Raw genomic sequence first — 20,963 nt, forward strand, 5'->3', positions numbered from 1 at the left:
AAGTAAGAGACAAGACTCTGCGTCATGTAGTCCCTTTCCAGCTTTTGTGCTTTGAACAAAAAACCCAACATAATGATCTTTTGAGATGCTGCAAGTAAGCATAACATGCATTTATTAGGTTTAAAAAAAAAAAAAAAAAGGAAAAAAAGGCAGGTCAAACTAGCCTGGAATATGAGCTCTCCCTTTATTTCAGTGAAGATATAAGGTGGTAAGAGGAGCTCAGAAGAGAAGTGGTTTTTCCCCTACATTAAAAGTTTAAGGGAAGGAAAACCCAGGAAAAAAAAGGAAAGGGGGGGGGGGGGAGGGAAGACTAAGGCAAGAGGAAAAAGAAATAATATAAATTAAACTTGACAGGTTGCTTTTCCTGCTTGTCAGAGAACACCACAAAACTGTGTTTGATACAGCAAAATTTAGGACTCTTTTCACACAGGGTCAATAAACACAAGTTAGAGTTATAGTTGCATCATGATTGGCACGGTTTCTACGTGACTTACATACCCAGCAATGGGTAACTGTATAATTTCAGCTCACTTTCACTATACGTGAATTCCTCAGAACACCTGTTTGATGGCCAATTAAAACAAAGGCCTGGTTCCTTACAGGAGTGTAAAAGATTGTTTAATCAACTGGTTTGTTCAGAGAAACAGTACTTCAAAAGTGGTATGCAGAATTTTCACACACTAACTTACGAGAACACAACACAAAAAGGAAAATACCAGTCACAGAATCACAGAATGGTTTGTGTTGGGAGGGACCTTAAAGCTCATTCAGCTCCAAGCCCCCCGGCCTGGGCAGGGACACCTTCCACTAGACCAGATTGCTCCAAGCCCTGCCCAACCTGGCCTTGAACACTGCCAGGGATGGGGCAGCCACAGCTTCTCTGGGCAACCTGTGCCAGGGCCTCACCACCCTCATAGTGAGTAATTTTTCTCTAGTATCTACTCTAAATCTCCCCTCTTTCAGCTTTAAAGCCATTCCCCTTGCCTGTTACTACATACCCTTGTAGAAAAAGTCCCTCTCCAGCTCTCACACAGGAGGTCCCCCTTAGGTATTGGAAGACATAGGTCTCCCCAGAGCCCTCTCTTCTCCAGGCTGAACAACCTCAGCTCTCTCAGCCTGTCTTCATAGGAGAGGTGCCCAGCCCTTTGATCCTTTTTGAGGCCTCCTCTGGAATCCCTCAAACATGTCCTTTTCACCTGGGGGCCCAGAGCGGAACACAGTACTCCAGGTAGGGTCTCACAAGAGCAGGGTAAAGGGGGAGAATCTCTTCCCTGACCTGCTGGTCACGCTCCTTTTGATGCAGCCCAGGATACAGTTGGCTTTCTGGGCTGTGAGCACACATTGCCAGCTTATATTCAGGTTTTCATCTAGCAATACCCCCAAGCCTTTCTTCACAGGTCTGCTCTCAGACACATCAATATGCCTAATATTTGTGGGGCACAAGTATTACAAAGGTGAAATACAAGAAAATGCCTATGGAATACACATTAACATGGACAGCTAACAGATTTTTTTTTTAATCATCTCTTAGGGTGCTTTTTATGTAATCATGTAAGTGTGAGAAACCTTTGCCAACTAAAAACACTGAAAGTAAACTAAACTGTTTCAGAATCCTCCTTTCTATTTCTGCAAGAATATAAATTAGTCAGAACACAGAAAGGTCAATTTCACGTATCAGGAAAGATATTTAGCTTCTTATTGAAGATTTTTTTTTTAATTATGGTGCATTTTCTAGCCTTCTTGACTTCTCCTACATAAAAACCATTCATAGAAGTCATTAATGTATGCTTTTCTTAAGTAAAAAACAATCTCTTACAAATTGGAAAATATGTATGAGGTCAGAAAAGCCTATCCTGCAAAAATTCCAGCCCTTCTGCTAGCCCTTTTTCTTTCATAAGCATTTCTGCAAAAGTAATGAATTGAACCATGAAAATAATCCAGGTTGAAATTAAATTGGGAATGAAGTGGTGAGAAGCAGGAGAAAACAATAACAAATGCACACTACCACCCTTTGATTTTCAGTTCAAATCTACAATACGATTTACTGTTTGGCCTCACAAACAGCTGTAGCTGTGGAAGACAGGAGAGCACCTGGAGGCCACAGGAAAACACGACTTAGCAGTAGCTTAAACACTTGAAGTATGGCATGAGTATTTTAAAATAAAGGCATGTTGCAAAAGGTAGTATTTAAAGAGGTAATTATTTTTCTTTACAGTGTAATGCCGGTTTGACTAAAGAGCAAAGAAATGCCTGTTTTCGAAGTGTAGATTGGCATTTCACTGGAGAGGTGATGCAGTATATTTAAGATGCACTAGTAAATATTCTTTAGCCTAACTGACAAAAAAATGCCTTTTTTAATGTAAATGACCATTTCAAATTCCTGTAACTCAGCACAAAATCATGTTTTTGTTGACAGCTTACCCATGCTGATGGGTAGCACTGTGTTCTCCTATACATGTTATTCTTTCAGGTTATTTTCTCTCCACAGTAAGAACTTAGCAATATTGTTGCTCATATATGTTGATAACTGTTATTATAAAACTGACTTCAATAAACTATTCCTTACACAAAGAATGCTGCCAATATGATCATGAGCATTCTTCGCTTCAGACCTGTACAGCTCTTTCAGTCAAGTTCTTCACTTCCCTCTCTTTCAGTCTCATCCTAGTACTTAAGAATGGAATCACTGACAGATACAGTCAAAAAAGAAAAGCTGGATGCCTACCCTGCTGTTGTGCTCCTGCCAACCCTTCCCACTAAGGCTGCTGGATGTTATGCAAATAACTTAAGTTCCTTCCACACAGCTACAAAGACTTCCTTCTGAGCTCAATACAGCAGCTGGTTTGTTAGCTACAGTTACAGTTCTTTAACATGGAATGATTCCAAGTTTCCTGGGGACCTGGACACATGCCCACAAATGTTCCTGTGCCAGTAGTAAAGCAATGAATAAGAACTGTACTATTGGACTGCCCTGTCAAAAGGAGGCTGTTTGGTAATGCTGCCTCATGTCAGCCTCGATAGATGGAAATGAATTATTTAAGAAGTCTTTCTGTGATCATGTTGTTGATCAAGACTTTGGAAACCTGCCCCTATTATTATGTAATGTTATCATCCTAAAAAGAATGCATAATTTGGGTAAGAGCATTAATCTGCAGCATTTATCAAGATGACAATTCTATAAACCATGACTCCCAAACTCTACTAATCTTAAAAAATGGCAAGTGAAATCTGTAAATTAGGAATACAGGCAGGAATTAGTATGCCAAAAGCTGAAGATGAGACATTTAATTTTCATTCAGTTGATTCTACACAGCTTTTTTTGTGTGCTCAGAGTCTGGTTAGTTTCCACTCTTCAAAGAAACACATAGTACGGTAGTAGTGTTATGTATGTCACCAGTATAGCAGCAGTTACACAATGGCTACTTTATGGGAATCCAAAGTTTGCAAGAAAATTCAGGCCAATACTACCAAGTGCAGTGGAAAAGAACAGTGCAAAGGAGAAACGTAGGTGGTAGGCAAGCTTTCTGTATCTTCACAAGTCCTGGACCAGATAACCCACTGAACAAATCTGTCACAACCTATTATTTCCTATAAGTAGAGTTGACACTAGGAAAAAAAAGAATCTTTTCTTGAAAAAGAATAAGATCATACAAAAAGGTTTGCTAATGCAAGTTCAGTCTCACTACAGTTTGCTTATTTTTAAAAGCAGACTACATTAGTACATTTTTTTTAGAGTCACATATTTTCAGTATATCTATTAATAGCATTTATTTCTTCATGATTCCTAAATCAGAACTACCCAATTTTCAGATGCAAAATTAAAGCTATGCCTGGTTTTCAAGTCACCTGACTTATTTGTCTGTCCAAGCCAGAAAATTCTGGTCACACTGCACTGTGATATCACATCATATGACAGTTGATTATGATGTCACTAGAAGAATTATTGCTGCAGATATGAGTATGAAGATGAAAAGGAGTTCTTCATGCACTTGTTTTCATGCAAATGTCTTTACAAAACTATGATATTTAGGCATAATTGTCTTTAAACAGAATATTTCTTTCAAAGTTCTCCCTGAGGCACAGTGAATATTAAAGGATAACACTAACTATAATTGAGCCACTTATTCAGATTGCAGCTGTGGAAAATGGATTGGAAATAACACAATGAACAAATTATGAGCACAGCTCATGAAAAAAAATGGTTCAAATTATTATACATCAAATTTACAATTAAAGCTATAACTACTACAGTATGAATGGTTACTTCTCATATGCCTATTTCAGATACTTGATTATTATACAGACACAGACAAGAGGCACAAGAGGCACAACTATGGGAAGCCTCTCATCTGACTAATGGAAATACATATGAGCTGCTCTGTACTGAATATTTGTTGCATGCTTCCTTATTCATGATGTATTTCTTCACCTTTAGTCTTTGCTTGTGAGAGAAATGCGAGAACAGAAACTGAAAAAAATCCTTTGATGAAATGCCATATTACAGAAATGCATCCACAGAACAGTCCACCAATAATCACGCCCCACAACCCCACTGATTTGGGGGTTGAGGGAAGGAGCCGTAACTAAGAGTGACAAAAGCCTACATGATTCTCAATGCTGGTTTAAGACCATCATATTTCTTATCAAGGCAGTGCAACCACACTAGTTTGAGACTGGTGCAAGATTTGGGATTAAAAAGAAAAAAAAAAAAAGTGAAATTAAAAATCTTATTCTGTTCTTCAAATACAGTTCCCTTCTCCAACAAATAAAACGGCACATATACATAAATATTGAGTCAGAGATACAATGTGCCATGTTGGAGCAATGGATCTTTAGAACAGAACTTTGCATTCTACTGCTGTTCAGTGCTGTTCAATGAAGGGTGGTTTATTTTTAAGAACGAGAGAACTCTGATCGTAACTGCTCTCCTTCATTTGCAGAATGAGAAAAATATCATCATCTACAGGAATAATTGTGTAACATCTAACAGCAAAAAGCAGACCCCTCAAAAATGTTCGACTCGAGTGTGTTTGTCTTACAGTCAAGATCACCCACCTGTCATCTTGGCTTTTCTAGAGAAAATAGTTTAATAAATCTCATGTTCGAACTACTAAATACTAACCTCACTACTATTAGTTGTGGTTTGTTTGTTGGGTTTTTTAATGTACTACAGTTATTTATTAAAAAGAACTAAAAAAGTAGTTACAAAATACAGCTTATCTTTGGCATAACTCATTGCATCAGTGTACACCTATCACAAAGTTCCCCCAGCTTCCCTTTAACACATCTTCTATTACTTTCTATGAATATTTGTTCCTACACGTTGAATCTCAATTCATGCTTTGTTTCATTAAAAAACACTGTTTAAGTGTTTCATCAACTAACCTAGTTTCTCTCTTAGTGATTCTCAATGTTTCATATAGCGCTATTACTGATTATAGCATTATTGTCACTGATTTTAAACTTAGTTTAAAAAAATGTGCTCAGATAAATTTGTGACCGAGTGTTTCAACACTTTATCTTCTTAGAACGTTAATACCAATATTTTATTGTTCCATTAGCACAAGTTTTGACAGTGAGATGCATTGAGGCTGATTTGATTTCCAGAAGAAACTGGATATCCTCCTGTTCTTACAGTTCTATTATAAACAGTTCAATTATATAGCCTACACAGAGTTTAACTGTTAACTAGAAGTAAAAGTCATACCTCACCCAGTTTGAACCAAAGAAAATAGCAGAAGGAAATCACAATTATATTGATATCAATAGCAAAACTACCACTGACACACACACTGAGAATCTTTTTTACTCTTCCAATTCAGTTTAGATGTTTTTAACTGAAATTGAAGTTAAAATAATAACGAAATATAGTAAAGCCTACAATGCAATGTAATTAATGAGGTAAAAAGGAAACTTCTATCAAAAAAGGGCACCAAACTCATCATAGATTATTATTAACCAATACCAGTTTGGGGCAGTAGCAAATAGAAACTCTATACCTGTCAGCTACAGAAAATTTTAAATAAACAGAACCCAAACTGTCTTTGTTTCCTTTCGTTCTTTCAACTCATGAATCAAGGTGTCAAAGGGCAGGATAACAAAAAGAGCCCTACATACTTAGCATTAAAGAATGTATTTTCTACGGGGAGACTAAAATCACATCCAAAACATAGTTTACATGCATGCACACTATCTCTTCAGGACAGAAAGAAGTACAGCAGGCCAGATGACTTTAAGACATTTCCCTACCTTAAAGTATTTAGATGTACTTATCTCTGTGCCTTCAAGACTTCACAGTAATTACACTTTCCTTGCAGAATATATATTTATCCTTAAAAATATTGATAATACAGAATTTTAATTGAAGCTTCATCTTTGAGAATCAAAGTCTCCAACAAATAACAACACAAGTACATCATAAACAAGATATATACAAAGAAATGTCAGCAGATAAACGCAAGTAAATTTTGTATAAATCCTTATATAGTCATTGTAGTTCAAGAGCTTACAAAGTAGGGAGTAAACAAATCTGATTGTGTGACATGTACTTTTCCTCAGCTAATGAGATCTACTCCGTAAGAAAGCTTAGATTAGACAGAGCGTAAATTATTCTGGAAGAGTAAAGATGATTCAGCTACAAGAGTGAAACATTGCACTGACAAAAAGTCCATTCAAAACCAAAAAAACAGGTAATTCTCAGTGGTCTTCTCGAGCCTCAAGATAGCTGGACAACTTCTGAATTTTCAGTAGAAATAGCATTGTCTACAGGTTCAGAAATTGTCATATGTCCACTGATTGTTGAATCACCCCTTCCAGCTTGAATGCACGTACTCTCATTTAAATTGTATAATCTGTTACTACAGGCAGGAACTATTCCTACACAAAACAAAAAAAAAACTTCTGGGGTATCTGAAGACGTGTTTTTTAATTAAAGGCTGACAGGAGAGATGTGCTAGCATTTTTACTGTTATTTCACCTTTGCAGGTAGAAATTTGGAAGCAGGTTCAGAGGCTTCATTGAAATTGAATAAGAAGTCAAGTACTGCAAGAGGAGAAATTGCTCAGTAAGCGAGAACAAGATGGCAAGCTTTGACTTTTCAGAGTCAATATGCCACCAAAAAATAGTAAAAGGCAATTCCACTTTTTATAATTCTCCTACAGCAAGGCCCAAAATAAAGCTTTTTCATTCACTTAGTGAAAAGATAATAAATCCATTAAACAGCTGAGGTTCCCCATTCCACAAAGTAGATTTCAGATTCTGCCACAGTAACTCAAGACAGCTTTTGAAACAAACAAAGCCATTTGTAGCCAGAACAGGAAAGTTCTTTTATATGTTTCTATTATAACTGTGTTTCATAGTAAAATGCTGCTTCAGGCAGAAGCAGAGACTAAGCCTGCTGTATTCACATTGGAGAAGGCAGACTATTTGCACTGTCCTGAACACTTACCCGGATTCCATGCTGTGACCTTACACACCCATATGTTGGCCATCAGGTCCCAACAGCAAAACACTTAGTATCAGAACAATATGAATGCTACTTCCATCAGAAATACTCTCTCAAATGAAACATACTGCATATAACTTCTAAGGGCATCTAATTTTTTGAAGTAGAAAGAAAGAGCCTCCTTAAAGCAAAAGATGCATCCAATACATCCATCAGTGAAACAGATAGCTAAAGAGGATGCATAAAACAGCTTGAGTTTGAGAAACAAACCCTATTCCATTCCAAAAATCTTCTGTTTTTACAAATTATTACTAATTAGGCTGTTGGTGCCCAATGGAAACAAGACATTCCAAAGTGGATTCAGTGGTATAAACTTTAAGGACTGTGATAACTGAGAAAAGGCTGAACTTTCATTCTACTTATGTTCATGAGAAAAGGGTATGTCACCCAGGAAGCCAAAGTTAGTTCGTTTCTAGAGGGAGGAAATAAGATCTTAAATCCACTTCATTATTAAAATTCTCCTTTACTTCAATAATCTCACCCATCATAAAAGTAGACAACAACAACAAAATAAAAAAAAAAAACACCAAAAACAACAATAAGAGAACATGCCTTCCCATGAATTAATAAAGAAACATTGAACATTACCTATGACACTGGATGGAGCATTCAAAAACATCTAAATAGTCTACTGAGATCTCTCAATACTGAATAGTTTGGTTGAGGCACATTTTATGGAAAAAATAGAAATTTAGTTTTGCTTTTGCTTTTTACGTTTTCAAGAAAGTACAACAGGATAATAAGTTTTATGCCATGTCACTTGGTAGTAGGATGGCTCTGATGATACAGTCCTGAATTACTTTTAGTAGTAATGAAGTGACTGATTAAAGTAAAACTTTAAAAGAAAAAGGAAATATCAGCATTTATCTTCATAGGGGCTTTCCATGGAAAATATTTTAGCTTGACCTTGGTTCACATCAAAACCTTTTAAAGAAGATGCTTTACTATGAGCACTGATTTCACTTTCTTCTACCCATTCTCTCAAAAGAGCAAAACTCCATATAGACCAGACACTGAAACCTGTGGCGACCATCATACACTTAATTCATACAGTCATACTACAAAAAAACAAATTTGTTCTTAAATGTTCAATGTAAATTTGAAAAGCAAATATCATAATGTTAATGAAATATACTAAATATTTGGGTAGTTACCAAATAACTTCATACATGACATTTTCATGCACATTCCATTGAGCCTGGACTACCTGGCACTGAACAATACAGCTTGGACAAACAAGCGCTTCTCTGAGACAGACAACCTACAGGCTGGTTCTACAGCTTCGTAGAATCACAGTTCTTTTTTGATGAATCAAACTTTTTCATATAATTCTAGATATAAACGGAGGAACAGTAGCTGGAGTGAGAGAGTTGTTAGCAGAATTTGTTCTTCGTTTTTCAGCAGTCCACTCAAATTCAGCAGAACTTGATAGCAATAAAATGTCACTGCCATCTGTTCAGTGATCATTTGTGTGCTGGTTTTGGCTGGGGTAAGGCAAATTTTCCTCATAGTAGCTGGTATGGGGCTCTGTTTTGGATTTGTGCCGGAAACAGAGTTGATAATTAAGGGATGTTTTAGTCACTGCTGAGCAGCGCTTACACAGAGTCAAGGCCCTTTCTTCTCACTCTATCCCACCAGTGGGTGGGCTGGGGCTGCACAAGAAGCAGGGAGGAGACAGAGCTGGCACAGCTGACCCCAACTGTCCCAAGGGTTATCCCAGACCATATGGTGTCATGCTCAGCACATAATGCTGGGGGAAGAAGAAGGAAAGGAGGGACATTTGGAGTGATGGCGTTTATCTTCCCAAGTAACCACTGTATGTGATGGAGCCCTGCTGCCCTAGAAATGGCTGGACACCTGCCTGCTGATAAGAAGTGGTGAATGAATTCCTTTGTTTGCTTTGCTCACATGCACAGCTTTTGCTTTACCTATTAAACCGTCTTTATCTCAACCCACGAGTTTTCTCACTTTTACCCCTTCCAATTCTCTCCCCCATACCACCAGGGAAGAGTGAGTGAGCAGCTGCGTGGAGCTTACTTGCCAGCTGGGATTAAACCATGACAATTTGGTATCTTATCTAGAATCAAGCTGCTGTCAGGCTAAGAAAATTGTCATCAATGAAACTCAAAAGTGTCATAACGGGAAATAATATTGGTTACAGCTTTATGAAAACCTTACTGAATACTTTCTTCTGCTCCCCCCTCAAAAGAAAACAAAACAAAGAAAAAAGATAGCTCAATCATTGTTCTATGGTCCTTTAGTGTAAGTTAAAGCACACATCAGAGAACATTCTGGAAGTGTCCGGCTGAGAAAATATGCCATATATTTTCATTTTAAACTGGACAAAAATAACTGTCTTCAGAATTATAGAGTAGAAAACACATCTTTCAAACATTCTGAGCCTGATCAGCAAGACTTCACTTTCCTAAATTGAAAAGAAGACTTCCTGTTGCATATATGCATTTTCCAGGCAAAATCATCATCATGACTATGGCTAAGGAATGCAGATTCAGTGTATTCCTTCCTGCTAGAGAGATATTAAATATAATGTCTATAAGCCTTTCTTGACCCTTAGCATGACGACAGTGGAGTAAACTGGCATTTTAAAAGCCACAACCATTAAAATACGATTTTAATAAGCAGAAATCTTATTTCTTTGCAACACTTTCCCCCATGCCCTACTCTCAGTCTTACCTCTTTCTCTGGATTCTGAAAAAAACCACCACAAACCTTGTACGAGGTGACGCACAAGATGATGGTGATATACAAGACTGTAACTACAATCTGTCACAAGCATCTTTCTAACTGTACTGCTTTGTGGTAAAGGGCCAAAAGGTAAACATTTTGGAAAAATAAGTCTTAGGATGAAAATATTGAAATATTAAGTAATTTCATAAACAGTAATTTACCTTTAAATAGCTCTTTGAATACTAATAGGAAACAACACTATCAGGAATTGTGGAAAATATAACCATGGTTCACTATTGGTGTGTATGGGGAATGTTAATTATAAATTCACATTCATCTGGAAGGGTTCACTTTCATAGGGCAAATTTTGCTTCCACTTTTGCTTTTAAAATTGTGATTCCATAACACACCATCCAGTAAGTCAGACACTGAATTTTGATTTATCAAATTATGCTCTTTATGTAAATAAAAATGCTCAAATAGGAGGGTATAATTAACTGATCCAAAGTGTTCACACACAAGCATAATAATGCAGTGTAGGCATTGTAAAAATCTGCTTCTGAATTTTATTATTGGCCTTGATTTAGCACAAAGTTTCTGGTCAGCCAACACACTGGTTATCATCCATACAGACTGCACAATTCTGGGACAGTTTTTATACAGTGTCAGTGTACATCCTCCTTGTTTTCAGGATATTAGCGTTATAGAAACTACAGATTTATTTCAAATTCTGAATTTAGAAAGGAACAATTACATTTGCTAAGACTACAACTCTTAGAAAGCTCATAATAAATTATAGCAGAAACTACGTATTTGACATATAACTTGAGTAAAACACATTCCTTCGCCTTCTCTATGCATACCCACCTACTTGATCAGTAAAATCACCAGAGTATTTTTCCCCCAAATTCAGGGCATTATCAAATAAATCCTATTTTCTTTATAGCCTAGAGAAATATTTTCCCCTAAACTGAACTCTGACAGCATATTTGTCAACAAATTACAAATTGCTGCAAAAGGTCTCAGCTGTTTGTGTCAACATTATGTGTGACCCTTTAAGAAAAGTATTCTTATGTATATAATTCATAAATAAAGCATTTTCTATAGAATCTCTCAGCTTTTTTACATTTTTAAGCAAATAAATGTACATAAGAATAAAAAACCACCAAGCAACCAAGGCAATTAAAGATGCACTAAAATATCCATCCAATAAGTCAATATTTATTTTCACTGACGTGAATAAATATGATCTTGTACGACTACAAAAGCTGTCTTTTCTAATGCAAAAGGCAATAAAATCAAAATAGTCAGGGCCTTACTATCAGTTGTGATAAATTATTTTTCACTTAAATAACAAAAAAATCCAGCCCCAAAGATATCCAGAATTTTAGTGAATGCTTATGTTTCTATGCAAGTGTATAGTTCAAAGTATAGGGGTGCAAACTTGCTAAGTAATCATCTAAAGACATGTTTAGAAAAATTAAACAGCTACTTGCATTTCAAGAAAGTTTGATTCCATGTGGCCTATACTGACAGTGACAAATTAGTGAACTGTAGCAGACTGCTCTGAGATTGGTGATGTAGGGGATGCACTAAAACTGTGTTTTAAGGAACCATGTCATTCCATTTGAAAGAAGGTTGCACAGCTTTCCTTATTAGTCTTATTCAGGAACCTGCTCATATTTTCTCTACAAAATGTCAAGCCTTGAAGGGGAAAAAAAGTGCCATAGTCTTATGAATTGCCATTTCAGAATATAGCAGCCTTCATCACATCACTGATTAGGTTGTCCACAGTTCACTAGGAAGATTTCATTGTGCACATTTATGTTTAAAAGACAAATAACATATATACAGTTTTCCTTTCATTATAGGGATTTATTAATTTACCATAAAAGTGACAGTGTGCACCCGCATGCATGTTTGCTGCACACAAGAGGAAATCTTTGCCTCTCATGATGTAACTCCCATCCATATTTACTACAGTGTTTTTCTTTTAATGCAGGATTCCGAGTCTCTTAGTTTTATCTCACATCCTGAGGATGCTGTGTGCTTCTCCACTTCCTCTCCTCTCTATTTCCATATACTAGGAATCATGTGTTCAACAAATCATATCTGATTCAGGCAACCTTCTGCCTTCTCAGATACTTACATAATGCTCCTTTCAAGGAAAACAAGCCAGATAGTTTACGTGTGTTAGGACCATGACACTCTTTGGTCTGGAATTTGATTCCATCACAGGTAACAGCTATTCAGGCATAGCTATTCAGAATGTAAACAGACCAATAAGGTAAATTAAGATGCCAGGCAAAACTAGGATGGTAATGGATGTCATCAACCATTTCTTTAACTTGCAGGCAATTATGGAGACAGCAAAAGCTAGCAGCTTTGTTAATCACCAATCAAAAGCTCCCACGCACCCACATGTTCTTTCCATTTTGCACCCACATCAATTGGTTCCTGCTTACTGGTGCTTAAAGCCATCCTGGAAAGCTTAGAATTAATCTGACCTGTTGTTCAAAATCATCTGTTGGTAACAAGTGATCTGTCTGGTCCAGTAAGTTCAGTCTCCTACAACTCTTGAAATCAAAGGAAACATCCTACATCATTATCTTTCCACAAGCCACTCTCTTCCTCGTTTGTAAATATCCTTTTCCTTTCCAAGGTCTACTACCCCGATAGAAGTCCAGGTTCCCAACACAGCATTTAAGCTCAGCTAGCTTTAAAAGCATGTTTCTGGTTCAGCCTTCTTATCTAGAAATATTCAGGTTCTACTTCATTCTGCAGTTTTACTAATAATTTCCTCACCTGAATGCATTGCCCTCTTTGATGTCACTACTGTTCCTTTACTGTTGCTTTCTTTACCTCCACATATTCTTTCCTTCTTACTAAAGTATCATTCATCAGTCCTTTCTATTCTACTAAGATGCATCTTTGTGGTATTCAAGACAGTCAAATGAGACACTGTACATCATTAATAGCATGCGTTACCTTACTTTGCTCCATGCTTCTTTCCAGAAGAGTAAAGGAGCTACGGGACTTCTGTAGTTACAGTATTTTGCATAACCATTTAACTGTTGTTTCTTTTCCATTGACTAAGGAGGGTCTGTACCTATGCTCAACATTTAACAATACCATGCATTATACTTGGGTGCTGATCAATCCATCCCCTGTCAAAACCAAGGCAAAACAAATATGTACTTCAATGTGGCCTTAAAGTAAGCAATAAGCTACTTCAAACAATAGCCTAGAGAGAACACTGTCAGCAGCCCTTCTTCAATTACAAAACCTGACAACCTAGTGAAAAAAATTAGTAAATACAAATAAGATCTTAGAGATCCCAAATTACACTATTTCAGTATAGATAAATTGAGACATTAATATGAAAAACAATGTATACTAGCCTGTAGTCCTACATCGTAATTCTTTAAACTAAAATTATTTTTTTAAATCTATTTCATTTTTCAGCTATTATTTTAGAGGAAATATTTAAAATATTTAGCCTTTGATTAAAAAATACTAATAACAAAATACTTCAGAAACTGATTAAAGCCGTTTGAAAGTGTTCAATTAATGTTTCAGTTTAAACACTAAGATTACTATGTAAAAACCTCACAGATGCATACTGAAGCCACAAAATACTTTGAGCAAATGGAACATAATACCTGTATCAAGAGAATAACTGAAATAACTGTTCTTGGTAAAAGTACGTTATGAACGCAAGAAAGAATCCTGAAGATTAAATGGAAATGCTGTATTTTGCCACATCTCCCAGGAAAACTGCATTTAACAAAAAGAAGCAATGTGGTTTTTCTTGCTAAAGACACTTAAAAAAATAACTTTTAATAACAAAGACTAGATTTAGTGTTCCAGACAAAACAACTCTTCTACTGGTTAAATGAAAAATGGAGCTGTGTCTATGCTTACCAGCAAAACATAAGAGAAATGATTAAAACATAAGAGAAATAAAGGCCTAATCAACTCATGAGTCAATCAGTTCTTTCATTCTGATAATCAATATGGAAATCCCAAAATAGTTGAAACTAAGCCAAATATTATACCTCACCAATAAACACCAGTTAGATAGAACAAACAAAATTAGTCTTAGCAAGAGGCATCAAACCATCTTTTTAGTCTTTGCAAAAAATTACAAGCAAATCTATAGACACATTTCTCAGGTAGAATATAGACCCTTCCCCATTTGCCTTGTTTGCTAACCCACCCCAATTTCAGATTAAAATGTCCCTCCTACTTGAACGGACTCATTCTAGTACCAACTGCACATAAGGAACCTTCTTGTATGCAGGAACAAATCAAGGGAGAATTCTAGAAGTGAAACATTCTTTACTGCTGCGTTTTCACCAAGAACACAATTTCCTTCGAAGACTGTATAAGCAGCTGACATTATCACAGTATCACAGTATGTTAGAGATTGGAAGGGACCTCAAAAGATCATCTAGTCCAATCCCCCTGCCAGAGCAGGAACACCTAGATAAGGTTACACAGGAACGTGTCCAGGCGGGTTTTGAATGTCTCCAAAGAAGGAGATTCCACAACCTCCCTGGGCAGCCTGTTCCAGTGTTCCGTCACCCTCACTGAGAAGAAGTTTCTTCTCAGGTTTAAGTGGAACCTCTTGTGCTCCAATTTGTACCCATTACCCCTTGTCCTTTCATTGTTTGCCACTGAGAAGAGCCTGGCTCCATCCTCGTGACACTCCCCCTTTATATATTTATATACACTAATAAGGTCACCCCTTAATCTCCTCTTCTCCAAACTATAGAGACCCAGCTCCCTCAGTCTTTCCTCATAAGGGAGATGCTCCACTCCCTTAATCATCTTAGTTGCCCTGCGCTGGACTCTCTCCAGCAGGTCCCTGTCCTTTTTAAACTGAGGGGCCCAGAACTGGACACAATATTCCAGATGAGGTCTCACCAGGGCAGAGTAGAGGGGAAGGAGGACCTCTCTCGACCTACTAACCACCCCCCTTCTAATACAACCCAGGATGCCATTGGCCTTCTTGGCCACAAGGGCACAGTGTCAGCTCATGGTCACCCTGTCGTCCACCAGGACCCCCAGGTCCCTCTCCCCTACACTGCTCTCTAACAGGTCGTTCCCCAGCCTATACTGGAACCTGGGGTTGTTCCTGCCCAGATGCAGGACTCTACACTTTCCCTTGTTATATTTCATCAAGTTATTCCCCGCCCAGCTCTCCAGCCTGTCCAGGTCCCTCTGGATGGCAGCACAGCCTTCTGGCGTGTCGGCCACCCCTCCCAGCTTAGTGTCATCAGCAAACTTGCTGATAGTACACTCAATTCCCTCATCTAAATCGTTGATGAATATATTAAATAATACTGGTCCCAGTACCGACCCTTGAGGCACTCCACTAGATACAGGCCTCCAACTAGACTCCGCCCCATAGACTACAACTCTCTGGCTTCTCTCCTTCAGCCAGTTCACAGTCCACCTCACTACCTGATCATCCAGACCACACTTCCTCAATTTAGCCGCAAGGATGCTGTGGGAGACCGTGTCAAACGCTTTGCTGAAGTCGAGTAGACCACATCCACCGCTCGGCCATCATCCATCCACTGTTATTTCCTCATAAAAGGCTACGAGATTGGTCAAGCACGACTTCCCCTTGGTGAAGCCATGTTGACTGCCCCTCATAACCCTCTTATCCTTGATATGCCTTAAGATGGCACCAAGGACAAGGTGTTCCATCACTTTCCCAGGAATGGAGGTGAGGCTAACCGGTCTATAGTTACCCGGGTCCTCCTTCTTGCCCTTTTTGAAGACAGGAGTGACATTTGCTTTCCTCCAGTCCTCAGGCACCTCTCCCGTTTCCCAAGACTTGGTAAAGATGATGGAGAGCGGTCTAGCAATGACCTCCGCCAGTTCCCTCAGCACCCGTGGGTGCATCCCATCTGGACCCATGGATTTATGGATATCCAGATTGCTCAACTGGTCTTTAACCCATTCCTCATCGACTAAGGCAGACCGCTCCGTTGACCTATCTTCATCCGGGGTCTCAGCGGTACAGGGCTCTTCAGGACTGCCTCCAGCAGAGTAGACAGAGACAAAGAAGTCATTCAGTAACTCTGCCATCTCTGTATCTTCTGTCACCAGGGCACCCGTCCCGTTCATCAGCGGGCCTACATTGCCTCTGGTTCTAGTTTTACCTGCCATGTATTTGAAAAAGCTCTTTCTGCTGTCCTTGACCCCTCTCGCCAGCTTTAATTCCAAGGAGGCCTTAGTCATCCTAGCAGCTTTCCTACATCCTCTAGCAGCAGCCTTATATTCTTCCCAAGTGGCCAGCCCTTCTTTCCATGACCTGTAAACTCTCCTCTTCCACTTGAGCATACCGAGCAATTCCCTATTTAACCACGCAGGTCTCCTGACCCTCTTCCTCGACTTCCTACGTGTCGGGATGCTCCGATCTTGAGCTCGGAAAAAGCAGTCCTTGAACGTCAACCAACTATCTTGGGCCCCTTTCCCTTCAAGCAGCCTAGCCCATGGGATTTCCCCTAGCAATTGCTTGAAGAGGCCAAAGTTTGCCCTGCTAAAGTCCAGGGTTGCGATTCTACTTGCTATTCTACTGACCCTACCACACAAGATCCTGAATTCTACCATCTCGTGGTCGCTGCAACCAAGGCAGCCCTCAACCTTCACTCCTTCAACCAGACCCTCCTTGTTAGTGAGGATGAGATCCAGCAGCGCTCCTCTCCTGGTTGGCTCATCCACCATTTGCATGAGGAAGTTATCATCCATACACTGGAGGAACCTCCTGGACTGCGGCTGGGTTGCCGAGTAGTCCTTCCAGCAAACATCAGGGAAGTTAAAATCCTCCACGACGACCACGGCCTGTGACTGTGAGGCCGCTCTCAGCTGCCTGTAGAAGGCCTCGTCAACTTCCTCACCCTGATCCGGTGGCCTGTAACAGACCCCCACAACAGTATCGCCCCTGCCAGCCTGCCCCTTAATTCTCACCCACAGACTCTCAACTCGCTCATCATCTGTCCCCGGACAGAACTCAACGCATTGTAGCTGCTCTCGCACATAAAGAGCAACCCCACCACCCCGCCTGGCTGGCCTGTCTTTCCTGAAAAGGACATAGCCCTCCATGACTATATTCCAGTCATGTGAGCTGTCCCACCACGTCTCTGTAATTGCCACCAGATCATAATCTCCTGACTTAACACAGGTTTCTAGCTCCTCCTGCTTATTTCCCATGCTGCGCGCATTGGTGTACAGACATTTCAGGGAGCGAGCTGAGCACACCGATTTCACCCTAGGATTACAGGAGGCCTCCCAGTCTTCATCAATTCCGGAGCGCTGTCCCACTGAGGCAAGCCCAGCTACAACCCCATCCCCCTTCAAATCTAGTTTAAAGCTCTCCAAATGAGCCCTGCTAATTCGTGCCCCAGCATCCTTTTACCTCTGTGCGATAAACCTTTCCCACATGCCAATGTCCAGGCCGGTGCCCTATAAAACCAGCTGTTATCAAAGAATCCAAAGCCCTGCCTGCAGCACCAGCCTCGAAGCCAATCGTTTATGGACTGCATTTTCCCATTCAGTCCCACATCATCAACAGAAGATGGAAGGAGTGAAGAGAAGATCACCTGAGCCCCAGAGTCTTTCACCATCCGCCCCAAGGCCCTGTAGTCTTTCTTCATCTCCCTCAGACTGCGGGAAGCAACTTCCCCTTCACCCGTCTGGAAGACCAGCAGCGGGTAGTAGTCTGTCGGGCGCACCAGGTTGGGGAGCACCCTGGTGATATCCCTGATCCGGGCTCCAGGCAGACTACACACTTCCCTATGATGAGGGTCAACTCTGCATATCGGGCCCTCTGTTCCTTTCAGAATGGAATCACCCACTACAATGACCCTTCTTTCTTTCTTACCAGAGGCAGTCTTGAGGTGCGAAGTCAACCGCTTTTTCCTATGTGGCCTTGTAGGTGGGCCTTGCACCACATCCTCACCTACCTCTCCTTCAAGATCCAGGGCCTCAAACCTATTACAGAGGGACACCTGGGGAAGCGGGGCAGGAAGGGAGGAGGGCTGCCCACGACGCCGAACCGGAACTCGCTTCCAACCCTCCTCATTTTTTCGGTCCCCTACCTCCGGGCGACAGCTACATGACAGGGGCTGTCTCAGTCCATCCCCCTCTGTCTGAGAGGGCAGGGGGTCCATCCTCTTTTGGGGGGTATCTCCCTGGAGCCGTTCCAACTGGTTAGCCAGGGAGTTACTCCACCAGTCGATCTCCCTTTCACACTCCCTGATGCTCCTCAGCCTCTCAACCTCCTCCTTAAGTTCAGCCACCAAGCTGAGCAAATCATCCACCTGCTCACACCTCACACAGGTGGAATGCTGTCCTCCCTCCCCCGGCAGCAGCAGGCTCTGGCACTCCCTGCATCCAGAGACCTGAACAGCCACGGTTAGGGCCGGGGTCTCTGTCTGCGTTGCTACAGCCCTCTTACTGCTAGCTCTCTTTCTGGAGGCAACCATACTGGTCAGCACAACGACCTACCTGTTCCTCCCTGCACTTGGTGGGCAGCGACGTGTCGCTGCCCTCTCAAAGGCTTTTTCAAGTCAAGGGGCAGGGGAGTGGTCGCCGTTCGCCGTGGCAACGCCCCCCGCCACGTCAGCCGCTCTTTCGCAAGGGCTGCTGGAACTTCGGGAATCCGGAAGTGTTGGCTAATGTGGGGAATCGCGGTGGCTCCGCTCTATCCCCTCTGATTTTCCTGATCTCGGTAGAAGATCGCGGTCGCTGTAGCGTGCCGGCTGCGGCTCTAGCTAGGCTAGCTCCAATCAGCTGAGTGGTTGCTGTAAGGCCATGCACTTTGCCAGACATACCTGTCAACTCACCTAATGTAAAGCAATGAGTCCATCTAATTCCCTCCCAACTACTTAGAATCATAGAATCACACAATAGTTAGGGTTGGAAAGGACCTAAAGATCATCAAGTTCCAACCCCCCTGCCATGGGCAGGGACACCTCGCTCTTAACCATATCACCCAAGGCCTCATCCAACCTGGCCTTGAACACTGCCAGCGATGGAGCATTCACAACCTCCCTGGGCAACCTATTCCAGTGCCTCACCACCCTTACAGGAAAGAATTTCTTCCATATATCCAATCTAAACTTCCCCTGTTTAAGTTTTAACCCATTACCCCTTGTCCTATCACTACAGTCCCTAATGAAGAGTCCATCCCCAGCATCCCTATAGGCCCCCTTCAGATACTGGAAGGCTGATATGAGGTCTCCACACAGCCTTCTCTTCTCCAGGCTGAACAGCCCCAACTTTCTCAGCCTGTCTTCATATGGGAGGTGCTCCAGTCCCCTGATCATTCTCGTGGCCCTCCTCTGGACTCGTTCCAACAGATCCATGTCCTTTTTATGTTGAGGACACCAGAATTGCACACAATACTCCAAGTGAGGTCTCATGAGAGCAGAATAAAGGGGCAGGATCACCCCCTTCAACCTGCTGGTCACACTCCTTTTGATGCAGCCCAGGATACGGTTGGCTTTCTGGGCTGCAAGCACACACTGAAGCCGGCTCATGTTCATATTCTCATCGACCAACACCCCCAAGTCCTTCTCCGCAGGGTTGCTCTGAATCTCTTCTCTGCCCAGCCTGTAGCTGTGTTTGGGATTGCTCCGACCCAGGTGTAGGACCTTGCACTTGGCATGGTTAAAATTCATGAGGTTGGCATCAGCCCACCTCACAAGCGTGTCAAGGTCCCTCTGGATGGCATTCCTTCTCTCCAGCATACCAACCGAACCACACAGTTTGGTGTCATTGGCCAACTTGCTGAGGGCGCACTCAATCCCACTGTCCATGTCAGCAACAAAGATGCTGAACAAGACTGGTCCCAACACCGATTCCTGAGGAACACCACTCATTACTGGTTTCCAGCCGGACATTGAGCCATTGACCACAACTCTTTCTGTGCAGCCATCCAGCCAGTTCTTTATCCACTGAGTGGTCCATCCATCAAATTGATGTCTCTCCAATTTAGAGACAAGGATGTCGTGTGGGACAGTGTCAAACACTCTACACAAATCCAGGTAGATGACATCAACTGCTCTACCCCTGTCCATCAGTTCTGTAGCCCCATCATAGAAGGCCACCAAATTGGTCAGGCAGGATTCCCCTTAGTGAAGCTATGCTGGCTGTCACCAACCACCTTGTTGATTTTCCTGTGCCTTAGCATGCCTTCCAGGAGAATCTGCTCCAAGATTTGCCAGGCACAGAGGTGAGACTGACTGGTCTGTAATTCCCCGGGTCATCCATTTTCCCCTTCTTGAAAATGGGGGTTATATTTCCATTTTTCCAGTCAATGGGAACTTCACCTGACTGCCATGGTTTTTCAAATATGATGGCCAGTGGCTTAGCAACTTCATTTGCCAGCTCCTTCAGGACCCGCGGATGGATTTTATCAGGACCCATGGACTTGTGCATATTCAGATTTTTAAGATGGTCTCAAACCAGTTCCTCTCCTACGGTGGGCCTATGGTCTTCATTCTCACAGTCCCTGCGTCTGCCTTCCAAGACTAGAGTAAGTTATTTAAACTAAATAAAACTAACTAAACTAACTAAACAGTTAACTTTTAAAAAATGCATCAGTAGTTTAATGTTATCTTACAGCATTATCAGAACATTCTACTTAGACAAAAACAATTAATAACTGAAAACCAATAAATGGGTCCTCTAAATGCAACAATTCTTTTCTCAAACAAGACACAACTTCAAAGAGTATTTGTTGACTTTCTTA

The 20,963-nt window shown here is 41.0% G+C and overlaps 1 protein-coding gene across 5 annotated transcripts in view; it reads right to left on the reverse strand.

Moving 5' to 3' along the window:
- The window catches only part of SIPA1L2 (signal induced proliferation associated 1 like 2), a 146,796-nt gene that overhangs the window by 84,107 nt on the left and 41,726 nt on the right, over positions 1–20,963 (reverse strand). The window lies entirely within an intron of this gene.

Source organism: Neopsephotus bourkii, unplaced genomic scaffold, assembly GCF_033783945.1.
Source record: "Neopsephotus bourkii isolate Nb327-2 ecotype Australia unplaced genomic scaffold, CSIRO-AGI_Nbou_v1 NB_1767, whole genome shotgun sequence".
NCBI lineage: Eukaryota > Metazoa > Chordata > Aves > Psittaciformes > Psittacidae > Neopsephotus > Neopsephotus bourkii.